General features: G+C 52.6%; 1 protein-coding gene, 2 non-coding genes and 1 pseudogene across 3 annotated transcripts in view; 3 read left to right on the top strand and 1 right to left on the bottom strand.

The window, feature by feature from the left end:
- The window catches only part of LOC147007684 (exocyst complex component 5-like), a 37,120-nt gene that overhangs the window by 12,619 nt on the left and 9,501 nt on the right, over positions 1 to 15,000 (bottom strand). The gene's annotated exons all lie outside the window — the stretch shown is intronic.
- LOC147007685 (18S ribosomal RNA) lies at positions 9,534 to 11,514 on the top strand. The gene has a single exon (XR_015053985.1). It is a non-coding gene; the product is annotated as an 18S ribosomal RNA (ribosomal RNA).
- On the top strand, positions 11,835 to 11,990 carry LOC147007686 (5.8S ribosomal RNA). Its single transcript, XR_015053984.1, has one exon. It is a non-coding gene; the product is annotated as a 5.8S ribosomal RNA (ribosomal RNA).
- Positions 13,742 to 14,884, top strand: LOC147007687 (28S ribosomal RNA; annotated as a pseudogene).

Consider the following 15,000-nt stretch of genomic DNA (forward strand, 5'->3'; position numbering starts at 1 on the left):
CAAAGAGCAAGGATACGGTCAATCATTGACCTCTTTGGTGTAAAGCCTGACTTCTGGACGCTGGTGCTCAAGCAGTTGGTGGCAAACCCGACCAATCATTATCCAAGCAAAGACCTTGCCCGGCACTGAGAGCAGCGTCACCCCTCGGTAGTTGTTGCTGGCGGTCACCCTTCCCTTTCCAGAGAGGGACAACAAGGCCCCTCTTCAGGTCAGTTTGGATGATGCCTGTGTTCCATGCAGAGCACAAAACTGCATGCAATGACACGAGTGCAGCATTTCCACCAGCCTTGAGAAGTTCAGCATGGATGCCACAGATCCCAGAAACTTTACCCCATTTCCACCGGTTCACCGCAGCCTGTGCTTCCACAAACGAAGGTGGATCACAGTTGATTGGAGGCTCAGTAATTGGGATACTTATTCCCCTGACATCCAACTCAACAGCTGATGGGTCATGTATGCCATTTGTAACATAAAAAAATTGATACATTTTCCAGAACAACACTAATATTCACTCTAGATATGCACAGATAATACCAAATTGTTGATAATCATGCCTCCTATGAATATAAAACCCACATATGATTGTGAGAATCCAGTTTTTCAAACCAAAAACTAAGTTTTATTTTTATTATTTTCTTTTGCCAAAATTTTCTTTCGGTTCAGGTTTCTACATCTTATAAAATTGCCCATTGCTTCCAAGAATTATGTCCAATGGTGGAGTTTGATGCATAAAAACTCTCGCCACATTTTGCCCGACTTGCCAGAGCACATAAATCATTGATAATGTGTAACCAGCATAACCTCGCTTAGCCAAATATAATGTTACCCCCCCCCCCCGCCGACCCATTTAAATTTTTTCTTTTTTTTTGTGAATTGCCAATGATTTTCTACAATTGTCTTCTGATTCAGGCATATATGCATTCTCAACATGTTCACATGGTAAATATATTGTAATGGTTGTGGGGGTACATGGAAGGATTAAAATATGGAGTTTAGCATTGTGTAAAGTTGCTTGGTCCGTGGATAAGTAGAAAGCAACTCGATGTAACCAAGTTAGGGAATCTGTGAGCTTAAGTTTTACATGTCACCACACAAGGGGTGGTGCGGTGTGATTCGTTCCCCTGTACGTGATTGCCCTCTGTGATATTTTCCCTTTGTTTTTTTTTTATATTTCAAGCCAGGCAGTAAATCTGGGAAACGCATCCCTGAAACCACAACAAACAGGAGAAGCCCCTCCCTGGTTTGGGGGCGAGCAGGCCACGCCCCGGAAGCAAAGGCGATGGAGCAGGAAAGAGAAGGAGCGCACAAGAGGGGAGAGGTGGCGCAATGTGAGGGGCTTCGGACGACTGATAGCACGGGAGATCGGTCGCACGTGTGGTTTGCAAGGGGCTTCCAACCACTGCATAGGACGGGAGATCGGTCGCACATGTGGTTGGTGAGAGGCTTCCGACTGGATAGAAAGAGAGAAAGAGAGTGTATGTATGTATGTGTATATATATATATATATATATATATATATATATATATATATATATATATATATATATATATAAATATATTTGAAAGTGTGCCTGTCTGTGTGTGTGTTTCTCTGTGACCTATGCACGCGAAAAGTACTGGACTGATCCTGACCAAACTTCACATGCTGACAGAACATGTACCCGGGAGTGTCTGGATGTAAAAGAATTGTACTTCCGACTTCCGGTTTCCGAATTATGACGTCATCACCTGATTTCGTAACGTTAATTTTTCAAGTTCAGCCGATTGACATGGGGCCAACGCCATTTGCAATAGAATGAAAAAATAATGCTTCAGTCAATTGAAGACAATGACTTCCGACTTCCCGGTTTCCGAATTATGACGTCATCACCTGATTGCGTAACGTTAATTTTTCACGTTCAGCCGATTGACATGGGACCAACGGAATTTGCAAGAGAATGAGATTAATTAAGACGCAAATGATGACATGAAACCAGCCTCGCATTGTTGAGGCATTATGGTTTTTTATCTGATGCGGCAATAAATCTTAACATTTTTGAACTCGAGTCTTCTGCATATAAAACATGGCTGGGAAAATATAATATTATAGTGGTGATGAAAAAAAAACATAATGGTGGCAGCCTCTACAATTTTACAATTAACTGTGACATATACTCCTTCAGACGCGCCATCATCCACGGGATTCCTGTGCGGAGCACGAGTATCCCTGCTCGTACATATATATATATATATATATATATATATATATATATATATATATATATATATATATATATATATATATATATATATATATATATATATATATATATATATATATATATATATATATATATATATATATATATATATATATATATATTACTCCCCGGGTCTCGGTGATAGCCTTCAAGGGAGAAGCTTTGCCATCCGTCCAGGTAGGGTTTTAACTCGGACCCTGGACGCGACAATGTTGAATTGAGAGTTGGAAGGGGCATGGATCTTTCCAGAAGAATGTTGAACATGAACATGGTGTTGGTACTCTTCCACCTTCCATGTGCTGTGGGTGGGAAGGAATGGCCGAGTACCTCTTCCGGGTTTACGCTCACGTCTTCCAAACAAAATGCAATAAGTCCCACAATCTCTCAAAAATAAGTTTCTGTTGAAGCTGGCACGATAACTATATAAACATCAAGTGGGCAAACCGGCTCGGTTGCAGTCTGAAACTAGAGGGGGAGCACTCGGTAGAGTGCAAAACCTCCGCCACCAATACTGCTGGGTCACTCAAGTGAACCTAAAATCTTATTCATTAAATATGACGTCAACAGTGTTGTCAGAGTTCTAGTTCTTTTCTCCAACAAGTTTTTTTTTGGGGAGGGGGGGGGTTGAAAATCACTTAAAACATGTAGAAATGCAAAAAAAAAAAAAAATTCAAATGTTTTTTCAAAATGGCCGCCATAGCGGCCATATTGGATTTTGGACCAAGTCCAAAAATCTAATGGCACGGTCTTTGGACCATACCTAATCCCCGCACCAAGTTTCGTCGAAATCTGTCAAGGAGTTTTTCCGCAATATTGTTCACAAACAAACAAACAGAAAGGGGTGAAAACAGTAACCTCCGATCTTCGATGGCGGAGGTTATAAACAGAACCAGCCATTGCCTGATTGAGTCTCAGCCGATACACCACAATCCACAGCATCACTTGGCTGACATGGCTTTGGAAAGTTTCTTTTATTTTTTACTAGCTGAAGTACCCGGGAATACCCGGGAAATTTGCCCTATTTTGTGCCCACAAAGCGATACTCACCGTTTGCAGCCACGCTCCCAGCCCGTCAACAGGACTCCTGCACCCCTCCAAACGGGTTTCGAGCCCACATTCGCTCCAACAGCAAAGCGACCTCCATTTTTGTCAATTTGACTAACCCACGAACTCACATTGCTCTGACCCCAGGGTCACTTGGGTGGGAATCACTCCTCCTCCCAATCACTCATGGCACCATGCATACCACATTCGCTCCATACACACAGGCCCGCTGGCCCTCACTCACTCCATACACACAGGCCCGCTGGCCCTCACTCACTCCATACACACAGGCCTGCTTGCCCTCACTCACTCACATCATTTATCTTCCCTTTATCAATTGTCTCCCTCACCCCCTTTATGGCTTGCCTGGCTCGTTCATGAGCAGATTGATCAGCAGTTCGCTGTTGCCGTGCGTGTGCAGTTCGAGTATTCGAATACGTGTGCAGTTAAACAAATATCGACACATTATACACACAGTCTTGAGTTAAGCACACACACACACACACACACACACACACACACACACACACACACACACACACACACACACACACACACACACACACACACACACACACACACACACACACACACACACACACACTTGAGATTTATAAATATAGACACTTCAGACAAACACTTATGAGGTAAACAACTTTCGACACTTTATACAAACACTCGTGAGATAAACAAATATAGATGCTTTATACAAACACTCTTGAGGTCAACAAATATACACACTTAATGCAAACACATATGAGGTGAACAAATATCGACAATTTATACAAACACTCTTGAGTTCAACAAAGATGCACACTTCATGCAAACACATATGAGGTAAACAAATATAGACAATTTATACAAACACTCAAGTTCAACAAAGATGCACACTTCATACAAACACATATGAGGTCAACAAATATACACACTTAATGCAAACACATATGAGGTGAACAAATATCGACAATTTATACAAACACTCTTGAGTTCAACAAAGATGCACACTTCATACAAACACATATGAGGTCAACAAATATCGACAATTTTTACAAACACTCTTGAGTTAAAGAAATTTTGACACTTTATACACACACTCTTGACGTAAACAAATAGAGACACATTATACAAACACTCTTGAGGTAAACAAATATTAACACTTTATGCACACACTCTTGAGGAAAACAAATATAGACACTTTATACACACACTCTTGAGGTAAAAAAATATAGACACTTTTAACACACACTCTTGAGGTAAACAAATATTGACATATTAAACACACACTCTTGAGTGAAACAAATGCAGACACTTTTTCCACACACCTACTTGAGTTTATCAAATATAGACACTTCAAACAAACACTGATGAGGTCAACAAATATAAACACTTTATACAAACACTCGTGAGATAAACAAATATAGACACATTATACACACACTCTTGAATTAAACAAATATAGACACATGATACACACACTTTTGCGTTCAACAAATATAGGCACTTTATTCCCACACCCTTGAGTTAAACAAATATAGACACATTAAACACACTCTTGAGTGTACCCAACGGCATACTCGTTATGGATTTAGTAGTGTTGCATGTGATCAGATCATAAAGCAGACTTTAAACAGGGATGGCAAGACCAGTGGAGGCATCATTGGTTACACTCAGAAAAGCACAGCTGTGAAGAAGTGGATCCTGTCCCAACCAGCACGTGCGGAAATCGCAAGGAAATGTGATTCCATGGCGGCTATCCACAACGAGCCCCGAACGAGAAAGGATTTGGATGTGTCGAGATCGAAGAAGAACGAAGCAGTGGTGGTGCAAGTGATGGACACAGTACTTCAAATGATTAACCCTTTCTCCGGCGCTCACCTTGAACTCGTCAATATTAGTTCAGATGTCATCGCACCGCCAGCCACTTCCGCGGACTTGATGAATGCGTATGTCAAGGGAGAGAATGCTGTCGTGCAATTCATGCGTGATCGGCTTCTCTCGGGTGAGGTCCCATCCTTCAGTCCGAATTCGAAGGCCAAATTGGCAACTTTCTTGAAGGCATGAGGAAAGTCGGCGACTCCCCACCAGCAGACGCCGAAGGTTGAAATTGCGAATGAACGTCGTCTTTTCACACGACTGCTGTCGATTGGCGAGAAAAGCAATGCAACACTCCACGATCTGTTCGCATACCCACTGGCGAACATATCTTTCCCCGCTGGCATCCGGTGATGTTTCGATCGCTAAGACGGACAAAGCCAAACTCCACAACCATATACTGAAACTGTGGCCCGATTGCTGTGTGGACGCTCGGCCTATCCAAGGTGCAACAATTGTGGATGAAATGGCCGTTATTCAGGCGATAAAGGCTGGTTCACTGCATAACACTTTCGGCAAACTGGAAGAGATGGTGACAAACATCGTAGTGGCCAAAGCACGACATAACCAAGCTTCGAGACTGGACATGGTGTTTGATACTTACCCAAGTATCAGCATCAAGTGTCTGGAGCACGTCAGACGAGCGGGCAGGGCAGGCGATCTTCAGGTACGAACCATCTACAGACGTGATCGAGCCCTTCCAAAACAGTGGGCCAATTATCTCCTGAGCGGAGCCAACAAGGAGGCGTCGATAGAGTTCTTCGTCGCATCGTGGACGAGAAACATGTCTCCATCAAAACTGGGTGACATGTTGTCGTACGTCAGTCATGCCGGCAAATGTGAGAAAATCAAGGCGTCGAATGGTGTCCTGACTGTGTCGTCAGTACCTGAACTTGAATGTGACCATGAGGAAGCTGACACGAAGCTCCTCCAACTGGCGCTCACGAGGGACAGAATGGAGAGTCAGTGCGCATCGAGAGTTTCGACACCGATGTGTTTGTGTGGGCATTGGCTCACTCGAAGTCGATTCGGGCGCGAAATTTCCATCTGGTCACAGGAAGTCCCAAGGACATTACCGTCGTTGACATTAGGAAGCTGAGTAATGCCCTGGAAAGTTCTTTCTGCGATGCGTTGATAGGTTTGCACAATTTCACAGGAAGTGATACCACCAGTGCATTCCATGGGAAGGGCAAAACAAGGCCATTCGACTCGATGATGAAGGGTCCCCATCTCATCACCTGTTTCGGCAGCATTGGTCGAGAATTCACGCTACATCAGAATATCATTCACGACCTGGAACAATTCGTCTGCGCCATGTACAATCAGCCAACCATGAAGAGTGTGGATGAGGCTCGCTACAAGCTATTCTGCAGCCAGTCGCTGGGAGAACAGAAGTTGCTGCCTTCAAGCGTCGCTCTGATGCTGCATTGCAAAAGAGTGAACTATCAGTCTGCGATCCACCACCGCGTGATGGAGAGGTTTTTCGAAGCCCCTTCTCCAACATTTCACGGATGGATGGAACGCAAAGGAGCACTGATTGTTCACTGGCTGAACAAACCATCAGCGCAGAAGGAACTGTTAGAGGCGACGAAATGTAATTGCAAGAAGACGAAATGTGAGACCAACCAGTGTTCTTGCCGGTCAAAAGGAGTGTCCTGCGCAGAGTGCTGTGGGTGTCAAAACTGCGTCAACGATGAACAGACCCGTACAGAAATGGAACTTATGGATGATGAAAGCAGAACTGACGATGTTTCCGACGACGAACTGTGAATGTGGGTGTCACACTGCTTTTGCTGTGGTAATCTACTACACAGTAGTATTCAGATCGGTTAGCATGTAATAGTGGACTTGAGTTTTGTAATAGCATCAGTTAAGAGCCAAGTTCAGCAACCGCTTCAGAGGAATAGATACTGGAGTTCTAAAACAGTAATCTTCTTGTGGCGGTTCTATTTTTCATCAGGCTGAGTCGTGCAGTGTCTTTGTCTTTGATTTAATCCGTAATAGCCAATGTAACTCTCTTTAATAGGCGCTGTAACTGTCTTTAATTGTCAATGTAACTACCTTTAATAGCCAGTGTGGCTGCCCTTTAAGCAAAAAGTTGCCTTGGTCAACTCGAAGGCCTGTCTGGTCGTTCCAGACGTTTTCGGCCGGTAAAAATATGTAACTGCTTCGGTTTACGACCTTTGATTATAAACATCTTTAATAACAGTGAATATGGCTCTGTATAAACATATTTTATCATTTTATGACCTCACAAGAGTTTTCTTTGACGTACATATCAGTCTATCCTTGATTCTTCATTTCTGTGTCGAAATCGTGCTTTAATGTTCGGTGTATCTTTAATTGCCAAAAATGACAAAATGTGTCACATCCTCGACGTGGAAACAAGTGGATTTGGACTCAGCGTCTAAAATTATTTAAGTATGCTAAATTTCATCCAGATTGGTGATCTGCACAACGAAAATCATTTTCTGAAGGTAATAGCGAGTACCTCCACATGGTCGATTAGGGTTATTGTTAGGGCTGTTAAGGTTAGCGTTAGGGTGTGTGTGTGTGTGTGTGTGTGTGTGTGTGTGTGTGTGTGTGTGTGTGTGTGTGTGTGTGTGTGTGTGTGTGTGTGTGTGTGTGTGTGTGTGTGTGTGTGTGTGTGTGTGTGTGTGTGTGTGTGTGTGTGTGTGTTGCCAAATCGGTTTGCAGTGTTCAAAAGGTGTTAAGTTTTCATCCAAGTTTTCCAAGTGTTGAAATATTTTCAAACACTCGACCGTCACGCTCTCGATACTGTGTGACGTTCGCGCAACCGCTTAATCTGTTCACCACGATGACGCCAACCACGATCGTCCGTCGTGTGCACATTAGTGAGGGAGATGCAAGACGCACGAGTGTGGACGTGCATGCTTGAGTGGTGCAACAGCTCGTTGAGCGTAGGAAAACGGCGGCGTGATGCGATGTGTGATTTGTGAAGCGTTCGATATCTGCGATATCTGCGATATCTTCGATATCTGCGAAAGCCGCACCCACGAGAAAGAGGGAAAGTGCCGTACACGGGTGGCTTCGTTGGCTTCGTTTTCTTTCCCATCATGGGTCCCATGGGCCATGATCTTGCTCTTCGGAGCGTCCGTCGCATGCTTGGGCGGATGCGTGCGCGCACGCAGGTTTCGATGGCGTTTGCGTTTCGGTCACCACGTCTTGTGACGAGGTTCGCCACTCGTGCGGGTTGTCACGGTCCTCGAACGTACCCGTTGGGAGTTCGGGGGTCGGCGAGCGTTTGTTCGTCGTCGACGCGATTCACTGGCGATGTCGCTGCTGCTCTTCGTCCGGAGTCCCTCCGTTGCTATTTGTCGGTCGGGTCTTCTCCGTGTATGGGGCAGCTGCTGTCACGGTCCTTTTCGTCGTGAGCGAGCTTGTGTGCCGAGTGGCTCCGTGCTGCTTTCACGACATTCTTTGCCCGACGTGTCCGAGCAGTTTTACCGGTGGTCGTGCACTCGGCCGACGGTCGGATCCCCGTCCGTGTCACGGGGCCTTCGCCGGCGAGTGTAACGAACCAAGGGTCACGTGAAAGTAAGCGGTCGCCCGGAGGTTGGAGGTTCGACGGTCTCCTGTCCGTGTCCGCTCGTTCCTCGGGTGGCCGACGTATGCAGTTGCGTGTTTTTGGGCGACGAGCTCTTTGGTCGCTCACCGTGGATTTGGTGGTGCGTCGCCACGTATGATGGACGTGAGCCTAGCGAGGTGGCCGCGACGGTCTTTCGCCCACTTGCGAAGCCGGGCGTGCTGCCCCGGGTCGGACCCGGTGGTGTCTTCGGCCCGGCCGGCGCCGGTGCGTCGGACTGTTTCTTGTTCCGAATCGGCGCCTCCCGGGCACTCGGGTCTGACTCTGTCTGACCGCTTTCCTTCCGCCGAGCGCGCCGGTGTGTGAGGTTGCGGTTGCGACATGGGTTTTCGGCTGGCCGACGTCGTCGACGTTCTGCTGCCGTTAACGCGCCGTCGGAGCGGTGACTCTCTTCCTCTGACCGGTGCAGCGATCGAGAGGCGCGCGAGAGATGCGTACCAAGTACGGAACGAACGTTGAACGTTGTTCGTGGCGTGAGGTTGTCGCCGGGGCGATACGAAGGACGAAGTACGAAGTCCAAGTGCGGGACAAGAGGGACGAGGCAGACGAGCCCTCGGGAGCGATGTCGTGCGAGCGAGAGGGAAACGAGTCGGCATGGCACAACACGACACAACGGTGCAACGGTGCAACAAAGGTGGCGGGGTTCCGCCGCGGCGCGTGGTCGCGCGGTTCTCCCGGTGCTCCCCGGCCCGGCACGTGCGACGTGCGACGCGCCACGCGGCGCGTGACGGTCGGCGTGCCGTGGTCTTTACGGCGGCTCCTCACGCCGCTCCCTGGTTGATCCTGCCAGCCGCATATGCTTGTCTCAAAGACTAAGCCATGCATGTCTAAGTGCGAACGGAAGGACCCGTTGAGACTGCGAATGGCTCATTAAATCAGTTATGGTCTCTTTGAGCGCTCGGAAGTTACTCGGATAACTGTGGCAATTCTAGAGCTAATACATGCAAACGAGCGCCGGTCCCCACGGGTGAAGGTTCCCTGACGTCGTGGGGAGGCGCGCATTTATCAGCACCAAAAACCGACGCGGTGCCCGCCCACCTTCCCTTCCTTTCCCCTTCGTGGGGTGAGGTCCTTCGGGGGCCCTTCCTTCGGGGGGGTTCGGGGCTCGGCGTGGGCCCGTCCACGGGATGGTGACTCTGGATAAACCATGGCAGATCGCTCGGCCTCCGCGCCGGCGACGTTTCATTCGAATGTCTGCCCTATCAACTTTCGATGGCAGGCTTCGCGCCTGCCATGGTGGCTACGGGTGACGGGGAATCAGGGTTCGATTCCGGAGAGGGAGCCTGAGAAACGGCTACCACATCCAAGGAAGGCAGCAGGCGCGCAAATTACCCACTCCCGACACGGTGAGGTAGTGACGAAAAATACCGATGCAGGCCTCGGTCGAGGCGCTGCTATCGGAATGGGTGCACCTTAAACCCATGTGCGAGGATCCATTGGAGGGCAAGTCTGGTGCCAGCAGCCGCGGTAATTCCAGCTCCAACAGCGTAAGCGAACGCTGTTGCAGTTAAAAAGCTCGTATTTGGAAATCACGCCGGGGCTCGCGGGGGGGACGTGCCGCGAGGCGCGCTTCCTGTCCCCGCCCGTCCCCGGCGGCGAGACTGTCGGAGCCCTGCGGACGCTCTTGGATGAGTGTCCGTTGCGGGCCGGAAGCGTTTACCTTGAGGAAACTGGAGTGCTCAGAGCGGGTCGGTAGAGCCTGTACACCGCAGCTGGGAATAATGGAATAGGGCCTCGGTCCTATTTTGTTGGTTTTGCGGGACGGAGGTCATGATTGAGAGGGACTGCCGGGGGCATTCGTACTGCGCCGCGAGAGGTGAAATTCTGGGACCGGCGCAAGACGGACTAAAGCGAAAGCATTTGCCAAGAATGTTTTCCTTAATCAAGAACGAAGGTCGGAGGCTCGAAGGCGATCAGATACCGCCCTAGTTTCGACGGTAAACTATGCCGACCGGCGATCGGGCGGCGTCGAATGGCATGACCCGTCCGGCAGCCATGAGGGAAACCAGGAGTTTCTGGGTTCCGGGGGGAGTATGGTTGCAAAGCTGAAACTTAAAGGAATTGACGGAAGGGCACCACCAGGAGTGGAGCCTGCGGCTCAATTTGACTCAACACGGGAAAGCTCACCTGGGCCGGACACGAGAAGGATTGACAGACTGAGAGCTCTTTCACGATTCTGTGGGTGGTGGTGCATGGCCGTTCTTAGTTGGTGGAGCGATCCGTCTGGTTGATTCCGATAACGAGCGAGACTCCGACACGCTAACTAGTTCCGCGACCCCGGTGTGGCCGGCGGACTAACTTCTTAGAGGGACGAGCGGCTGCAAGCCGTGCGAGATGGAGCAATAACAGGTCTGTGATGCCCTTCGATGTCCGGGGCCGCACGCGCGCTACACTGGACGGGCCAGCGTGTACCTTGCCCTTCGCCGACAGGCTCGGGTAAACCGCTGAGCCCCGTCCGTGATGGGGACTGGGGCTTGAGACAGTGTCCCACGAACGAGGAATTCCCAGTAAGCGCGAGTCATCAGCTCGCGTTGATTAAGTCCCTGCCCTTTGTACACACCGCCCGTCGCTACTACCGATCGGACGGTTTGGTGAGATCCTCGGATCAGCCCCTGCACGGGCCGTCCGTGGCACTCGTTGTCGTCGTGTCGGCTCGTGCCGGTGCGCCGAAAAGATGAGCGAACTTGACTGTCTAGAGGAAGTAAAAGTCGTAACAAGGTTTCCGTAGGTGAACCTGCGGAAGGATCATTATCGGGACGAGCATGGCATAACGGCATGGCATGGTATGGTCGATGGTCGATGGTCAATGCGAGAGCACGGAGCACCCTCGGTCGAGACTGCCAAGGGTGCGGAAGACGCGATCGTCGACGCCGTGTCGGCGATGCGTCGGCGACGATTTTTCTTGCCGTGGATGTGGCTTCGCCGCGGTGTCGAAGAGCGGTCGTCGTCGTCTGCGCTGCTGCACAGCTGCGCGGCAGCGAGGCCGATGTTGCGATGAAGGTTTGTCCCACTGACGGAAGACGAGGCGCGCAGCTTCGTCGTCGGTGTTTAATGAAGCATCGTCTTGGAACGACTCACAGCGGTGGATCACTCGGCTCGTGCGTCGATGAAAAACGCAGCCAACTGCGAGAACTGGTGTGAATTGCAGGATACACTGATCATCGATACGTTGAACGCACATTGCGGCCCCGGGCTACACACCCGGGGCCACGCCTGTCTGAGGGTCGCTCGATTATCGATCGGGAGCATGGGTGTCCTGGCCTTCCTTCGCGCTTCGCGCTTCGGTGGGCCGGGCCTCGCTACGCGCTTTGCGCTACGCGCTTTGCGTGGTTCCCGCGAATGGGAGTTCGAGGCCGCTCGACGGTCGCGGCTCTTCGAAATGCAGCACCGTTGTTGTTTTTGCGTTGTTTGGTCGTGCCACCGCCGTGGCCGTGGCGTGGGTGCGGTCGTCGGTGGCCCTCGAGTGAGTGAGCCTGCTTCGACTTCGACTTCGATTTCGACTTGTTCGGCTTCGACATCGACTTCGACTTCGACTTCGTCGCGCGTGCGTGCACGGCTCCGTGTCGGTGTGGCGACCACGGCGTATAGAGAGAGGGAGAGAGAGCGCAGAGAGCCAGATCCGAGTCTCCGCGTCTCCCGTGTGAGTTGCGACGGGGACCGGTGGCCAGACACGGAGAGCGCGTCGCTCTCGCGGCGGCGTGCCTCTCCGGGAGCACTTCAATGTTTGCGACCTCAGATCAGACGTGACGACCCGCTTAATTTAAGCATATTACTAAGCGGAGGAAAAGAAACTAACGAGGATTCCCTCAGTAACGGCGAGTGAACAGGGAAAAGCCCAGCGCCGAATCCCCGCCCGCACTACGGGCGTGTGGAGTTGTGGCGTACAGGAGCTCGCACCTCCCGGTATCGCTCCGGGGTCCAAGTCCTTTCGATCGGGGCCTCCTCCATGGACGGTGGCAGGCCGGTGCGATGGCCCCCGACGTGCCGGGGTCGGGTCTCTTTGGAGTCGGGTTGCTTGGGAATGCAGCCTAAAGTGGGTGGTAAACTCCATCCAAGGCTAAATACGTGCACGAGGCCGATAGCCGACAAGTACCGTGAGGGAAAGTTGAAAAGAACTCTGAAGAGAGAGTTCAAGAGTTCGTGAAACCGTTGCGAGGTAAACGGGTGGGATCCGCGCGGTCCGCCCGGAGGAGTCAGCCGTGGCGTCGGTCGCCCGCCGTGGGTGTCGCGGTACCCGTCCCGCGCCCGGACGCCGTCGCGTCGACCGTCCCCTCGTGGGTCGGGTGCGCTTCGACGATCCCGGTCAACGTGTGGGCGGGCCTCGCCCCTCGGCGGACTCGTCCGCCGCCCGGTGCATTTTCTCCGCGTGCGGTGCGCCGCGACCGGTTCCGGAGGCGGCCAGGAGCGCCTGGGTTTTCGACCGAGAGCTTTGCGATTTGTCGAGGCGCCGTGGCGGGGCCTGCGACCGGTGCTCTCCGCGTCGCGCCTTCGCGCGTCGTCGTGGGGGAGGCACCGGGCCGCGCCCGTCGCGGGGGCCTGGCGAGAGCGTTCGCTCGCCCCGGGACCGAGGGAAACTGGACGGAAAGAAAAGTCTGACGCCGCGCCGCGTGCGAGCGTGGTTTCGCGAAAGCGGCCGTGTCTCGTGCGTCCGGGGCGCCTCCGCCGCCCGCCGCTCCGTCGACTGGCGGCGAACTGTTCTCAGTGCGTCGTCGACCGCGGTGCGGCGCCGCGGTGCCGTGCGCCTCCGGCAGGGGCCGTTTCCGCGTCCGCGTGGCCGGCGCGCCGAGGGCTTCGTGCGTCGGTCGGGGCCCTTCGGGGGGGTTCGGGTCCTCCGGGGCCCGTCCTCTCCCCGTGCGGGTTTCCCGGCCGCGCGCGCGTTTTCCTCGTGCGTGTCGTGTCGCGCGTTGGCGGTGCGGTCCCCGGCGCTCGGGGTCTGCGGCGAGGGTCGGAATCCCACCCGACCCGTCTTGAAACACGGACCAAGGAGTCTAACACGTGCGCGAGTCGAAGGGCTCGAAAGAAACCCCGGAGGCGCAATGAAAGTGTGCGGTGCGCGCGCGGCCGGGTTAAGGCGTCCCATCCGCTCGGCGGCCGGGTCGGGCGGTGCGGGTGCTGGTGCGAGCGCGGTGCTCCTCGGGTCCGGTGGCTTCGTGCCTCCTCTCTCGGTGGGCACCCTCTCGCGTCTCGTCTCGCGCCGTTTCGGCCCGAACCGCCGGCAAGCGGTGAGGGCTCCCCTCGTGCTGGCGCGCGACACCGTCGGGCGGGATCCTCGCCGCCGTGGCAGGGGCGAGGCGCACCGCCGGCCCGTCCTGCGCTCTCCGTCCGGCGCGTGCCGGCGGAGGCGGACGGAGCCACAGCGTACTTGTTGGTACCCGAAAGATGGTGAGCTACGCCCGGGCAGGGCGAAGCCAGGGGAAACCCTGGTGGAGGCCCGCAGCGGTTCTGACGTGCAAATCGATCGTACGACCCGGGCGTAGGGGCGAAAGACCAATCGAACCATCTAGTAGCTGGTTCCCTCCGAAGTTTCCCTCAGGATAGCTGGAGCTCTCGCTGGATGCGCAGTTTTATCCGGTAAAGCGACTGACGAGAGGCATTGGGGCCGAAACGGCTTCAACCTATTCTCAAACTTTGAATGGGTAAGACGCCCGGCTCGCAGCTTCGGAGCCGGGCGCGCGCGTCGCGCGCCGTGCGCGTGGCGCGTGGGCGAAGAATGCGAGCTGCCCAGTGGGCCACTTTTGGTAAGCAGAACTGGCGCTGCGGGATGAACCGAACGCCGGGTTAAGGCGCCGAACGCGAACGCTCATCGGAGCCCTGGCAAAAGGTGTTGGTTGGTCGAGACAGCAGGGCGGTGGCCATGGAAGTCGGAATCCGCTAAGGAGTGTGTAACGACTCACCTGCCGAATCAACTGGCCCTGAAAATGGATGGCGCTCGAGCGTCGGGCCTATACCCGGCCGTCGCCGGCGATGTACCGTTCCTTCGCGCTTGGCGCGTCGCCTTCGCGCGGCGCGCACACGAAGTGTGGTCCGTGCGCTACGCCGCGACGAGTAGGAGGGCCGCCGCGGTGGCGCTGAAGCCTTGGGCGTGGGCCCGGGTGGAGCCGCCGCGGGTGCAGATCTTGGTGGTAGTAGCAAATATTCAAACGAGAGACTTTGAAGGCCGAGGTGGAGAAGGGTTCCATGTGAACAGCGCTTGGACATGGGTGAGTCGGTCCTAAGTGACGGGCGAAGGCCTTGCGG

The sequence above is a fragment of the Eptatretus burgeri genome, unplaced genomic scaffold (genome assembly GCF_056783735.1).
Source record: "Eptatretus burgeri isolate ZD-2024b unplaced genomic scaffold, Ebu_testis_v1 Ebu_testis_scaffold_49, whole genome shotgun sequence".
In the NCBI taxonomy this organism is placed as follows: Eukaryota; Metazoa; Chordata; class Myxini; order Myxiniformes; family Myxinidae; genus Eptatretus; species Eptatretus burgeri.